Source organism: Talpa occidentalis, unplaced genomic scaffold, assembly GCF_014898055.3.
Source record: "Talpa occidentalis isolate TD23 unplaced genomic scaffold, MPIMG_talOcc4v2.1 talOcc4.15, whole genome shotgun sequence".
Classification (NCBI taxonomy): Eukaryota; Metazoa; Chordata; class Mammalia; order Eulipotyphla; family Talpidae; genus Talpa; species Talpa occidentalis.
The window spans coordinates 29,148,401-29,153,975 of NW_023601543.1; positions in this window are offsets into that span (position 1 = coordinate 29,148,401).

Sequence of the window (5,575 nt, forward strand, 5' to 3'; positions counted from 1 at the left end):
AGCTGAAGACTGGCCAGCTGGCACCAAGAGCACTCCCAGGGAGAGTCTGCTTAAGGCTAAGAGCACACTCCTGCCTGGTCTGGAGCACTCCCTCCCTCTCCTCCCTCCCTCTCCTCCCCCCCCCCCCCAAATCATAGGTGTCTCCTCCCCACTTGCCATCCCTGGGGAGGCTGGAGCTTTCCTCTCCTCCTGTCCCCAGAGATGCTCTGAGATTCTCCTGAGGCAGGCGCCAGGAGGTGGACTGTCCACATTTGCCATGATGTGATGGGAAAATGGACATCAGGGAGCACACAGCTCTGTGCAGACACGCCTGCAGCCCCAGGGCGGGTCACTCAGGGCCCCCAGAAGACCCTAGGAAGAGAAAGAGGGAGAATGGGTTCATTTAAAAGCCAACAAAAACCCAGGCCGGAGAGTGGCTTTCTGTGCGAAGGCCTTCTGCCTGGTATGGAGCTGGAGGAAAACAGTCGTGTTCCTGCAATCTGGGAAGAAGGCCTGAGCCTCACGCAGGCTGGTTGGGGTACAGGGGCGGCATGGGGGCGCTAGAAGGAAGACCAGCAGGAGGTTCATCTGACTTAGTTCCTAGTCATCTCCCTCAGACTGGCAGGTGCACAGGGGAGAGACCACTCCAGTCCCAGCGGAGCTTTGTCTTGACCCATCTCCCGCGGCTCTGGCTGGGAAGGCAGGCCCTAGAGTCTCCATGCCTCCTGCCCTTAGGCCTGAGCCCCGGGCCCCATACCACTTACAGCCCACCTGGGCTGTTCCCACAGAGCCCCCTCCTGTCCCTGGTCTCTCCCCGCCAAGCCCTCAGCCAGCCCTGCTGTCCCCCAGCCCCCTCCTTCCGTGGTGAGGGCTCCACAGCTTAATTATGCTCCAGCGCTGCATCCCCCTGTTCCCACTGCTATAAAACTGCCTGACTAATTTAGCTCTCTAGATCTATTTAGATTCCTAATTGATCTGCCAGTTGAAGAGTCTATCTCCCCAACCTCTGCCCTTTATTTTCTGAAATCTGTTTGCCTTCCCTGAGTCCTCACAACTGGAACTGAAATGAGAGCTGTAGAACACACCATGCCAGTGCTGTAATGAAATGAAATCTCTATCCAAAATGCTTATTCATATTGTGTTCCAAATGCCTGAGTTTTTACCAGTAGTAACAAGCTATAGGAGAAATATAGATATGAAATCAAGTCAGATGAGCCATGGGCCCCCTCAAAATCAGTGGTCAGAAAAGATAAATCCAAAGAGCAGAATTGGAAAGGAATTTCTGTTTTATTAGGAAATAGGGCTTTATATATTCTTTCCATCGATATGTTTTTTCTCTTCCTTTTTACCTTAAGGGTAGGAAGGAATAAGTAGCTGGAGAATGGGGAGGTGGGAAGAGCTAGTTAGACTAGTTTGCAAAGCTTAAGTCAATCATTGTCATATTTGAACAGGTATCAAAATCACCTAAAATGACTCTAGGGTGGGGCATGAGAATCTGTGTTTCTAACATGTTCCCTGGTGGTACAGTTGGTCTGGGGACTCCACTCTGAGAACCATTGCTTTAGGGGCTGAGCTGAGTAGGTTTGAAGATGTGGAGCTCCTGGTCCAGGGAGGACTGGTCCTAAGGCAGGATCCACACCACGTGACAGAGCTCAGCAACAAGCTTCTGAGGCTTAGAAACACTATGGTGGCTAAAGAGCCCAGGTTACACCTAGGACTGCCTGTTAAGAGTCCCATCTCTTCTGAAGTGGTATAACTTCTGGTGTCATGCTTCCCTCTTCCTGGGTGGTGTAGAGAACTGAGCCAGTATAAACTCTAGAGCTCTTGGCCTATATGAACCCTGCCCTCCACATTCATGCTGTAGAGTAAGGTCGCTCTTAAACTGAGTGTGGATCAGAGTCACCTGGGGCAGGAGCACCTAAATTGCTGGGCCCAATTCCAGAGATTAGGGTCAGTAAGCCTGGATGATGGTGGCTGAGAATGCGTGTTTCCAACAAGTTTCCAGGTGATGCTGACTGATGCCTCAACCAAAGATACAAAAAAACTTCTGTGTTTTATGACCGAGGAAGAGAGGTCTCGGCCACTAAGAGAGATGCAGAGCAGGGAGCAGCCTGAACAGAGACTGGGAATTTATTTGGCATCAGGCTAAAAATTTTGAGTGACTTGATTTTTCTTGACTGAAGGATTCTTGGGCAAAGTAACAAATTATATACAGTTTTTATTCATTCTAAATGTACTTGAAGTTAATTATTGGATGATGTTATTAAGGTTCAGCTATTTCAACAAAGGGAGAAGGGAAAAGAATTAACATCTATTGAGTTCTGCTAAATTTTGCACTAGACATTTTATATATATATATTATCTCATTCACTTCTTGCAACAACCATAGCAAAAAAAAAAAAAAAAAAGTCATCGATTAAAAAAGAAGACTTTTTTTCCAGAGAAGGAAACTGAGCCTTTGAGAATGTAATTGACCTGCCTAAGGTCACATAGCTTGTAAAGAGCTGGACTTCGGTTGTCTGGTTCAAGTTCTTTCCACTATGCTCTGCTCATGAATGTATAAAGGTCATATCTTAACTAGGAGAGCAGAGAAATGTAGGGGGGAGTGTTTTCTGGGAAGCCATGATAGAAACAAAATGTCCACAGAAAGTAAGTAGTGAGGAAGAAGGCTGAAGGGATCAGTCAAAGGTAGATTATGGGGCACCTTACCTTTCAAGTTACCTAAGAATTTACTTTACCACAGGCAATAGAGTTGTTGCAAATATTTAAGAAAGGGTAGGATGTTAAGTTGGGTGTAGCTTCGCCCGCGGCCTCTGAGGCGCTGGTTCGATCCCCGGCTGCTCCCCGGCCCCCGGAGGAGGGTCCCACATGGCGCGCAGACCTCTCCTGCCGCCCGCTGCTCCCCTCAGCAGTGTACTTCGGTCCTTCTGCCTGCTCTGCTCCCCGCTCTGGCTCTGGTGAATTCTCTCACCCTCCCGCGCTTCTGACTGTACCCAGTGCTTGTATAAATAAATAAACAAACAAACAAAAAAAAAGTTGGGTGTAGCTTCAAAGAAAGAGAGATGGGGCCTCCCTGGTTGAGTGCAGCGCTGTGAAGTTATCCCACAGCCTCTGCAGCGCAAATTCGATCCCCGGCCATGGAGCTACCCACATGGTGCAGCAGACCTTTCCTGTCTCATCCACTGCTCCCTTCGGCAGTGTATTTCAATCTACCTGTTCTGTTCCCCACTCTGTCTCTGGTGAATTCTCTCACCCCCCCCCCACACCTCTGGCTGTACTCCAGCTCTTGTATGCATAAATAAATAAATCTTTAAAAAAAGAAAGAAAGTAAGAAGGAAAGAAAGAAAGAAAGAGAGATGGTGGTCAGGTTGGAATTATAGAGCTTGGAGCAGGAAGGGGACCTAGAGTTCATCTGATAGATGAGAAAACTGGGTTCCAGAGAGGGGATGAAACTTGCTAAAAGGACGCTGAGAGGCACTTCCCAGCAACCCCTGCCCGTTAGTGCTGAAGGCCTCACGTCTCAGTGTTAATAAGTGTTGGCAACAGCAGCCCACAGCTGAGCCCCTGGCCAGGAAGGGCTCTTGGGTGGAGAGAACCACCACACTCAGGATCACGCACCCATCCTAGGTGACAACGGTCAACACAGGAGCATAAAGCCCTGGTCCCTTTACCACAATTTAAAATAACTCCAAGGGACCACATGGGCTTTAGAGCTCCCTGTGGATCAGCTGAGGCCTTTGTGGTGGGTACATCAAGCTCAGCTTCCACCTCTGCCCAGTTCTGCTTTCTTCACTCCCAAGAAGTTGATACCGAGAGTGCTCCCCAATAAACCTCCTGCTCACAGAGGTCTGTTTCACACTCTGTTTCCCTGGGAATGAGGCCCGATGGTCACAGGCCATCCGTGAAGTTGGGACAGGAAACTATGTCTGCTGAATCTTAACCTTTCTACACACCCGGCGACCTCCCACACTGACTCAGTCACATCCAACACGGGAATTGGGACAAGTGATCTTAGAGACTCAGTCAAAAAAATGTAGGGAAAACCACCACCCCTGCCCCGGGAGTGCCCTACTTGATGAGGAGGGCATGCCTGAGTCAAACCATGAGCATTTCCTGTTACAGGATAACCAGCCAGGAGGAAATGTGAGGTGCCCCTCTGACTGCTCCAGGGTTCCTGTACTTAGATGGAGCGACAGCTAGGGGAACTTGGCCTGGGCCCAGCTGAAATGAAAAAGATAATGTCGATGGCTAAGGGCTTAGCCCCAAGGCTTTGGCCCAGAGTGAGACCGGGCCCCAAAACAGGGGCATGGGAGGGATTCTCAGGGCACCCACCATACCCTGCTGACGAACTTCCCAGCTCTCATTTCCCAGCCAGACCCAGGGTTTCATACTGGCCCCCATGCTGTACCTGCTGTGGTATCTGCTCTCTGGAGTCCTTCCTTACAACGTGCCAGCAGCCTCTGCTGAGGTCCTGTTTGGTGGTGAAGTGTGTGGAACCTCCTGGTATGGCCTCTTAATGGCCCCGTGGAGCCTCAGTGATGGCCTCAGGACTATCCCCACTGTTAAACGACACATCACTTTAAGGGCAAGGGCTGTAAGCAACTTTCAAAATATCGTCTTGCAACACAAATAACTCAGACTCTGGGAAAAATATGATGGTTACCAGAGAAGAGGAGGGGCAAGTGGGGGTAATGTGACAGGCACTGGAACTGGGGCGAGTGAAGAACATAGGCTTGTCAACAGTGACTCTCGGGCCTCCCTGGTGGCACAGAGGTTAAAGACAGTGCTATCAAGCTATCGCCAGCCACTGCAGCACAAGCTGGTGGTGGTGGGGGGGCCCGCAGGCCAGGGAGCTACCCATATGGCGCAACAGACCCCTCTTGTCTCTGTCTCTGGTGAATCCTCTCTCACACACACACACCCCGCACCTCTGGACTGTACCCCAGTTTTTGTATGCATAATTAAATAAATCTTAAAAAAAATAAACAGCGAATCTGTACCCCCAAGTTACAGTTTTGTAAATGAATCAAACTGTAACAGAAGATCCCAAAATGTCCTGTGCTGAGAGGAATAAATGGCAGTGAATTTCTCTCAAGGAAGAAGATGAAAGTTTGGTCCAAACATAAGGGTTCCAGTTAAAACATCACCAGAATAGATACTTATTGTCCTTGCCCATCTCTTCCCCCCCAGGAATACAATATGCTTTCTTTACATTTGCATAACTGAATTGCACCCCCTCTGGCGTCTTCCCCCTTGCCACTCCTTCTGCTCACTGCACTCACCTGACTTTTGATGGCTAGTTCAGCCACAGCATGTCCATTCGTTCAGAGCCCCACAATCCCCACTGCTGGAATGAGCCTAGCTCCCTAAGGGCCTCTCTCACTGCCCGGCCGAGCTACCACAGGAAAGCAAACAGCGACTTCCTTAGTGGCGCTAGTGCCCCTCTCACTAGCAACTCCTCGGGGTCTTGGAAAATGTTATAAACTGTGCCTTTCTGTATGTGTTTTCCAGTTGTTCAGCATACCCACCCCAGTATGCTCACCGCTGAATCTTTTCATCCTGTCTTCCAGTATTGCCAGCGCCATGCTGGCATTTC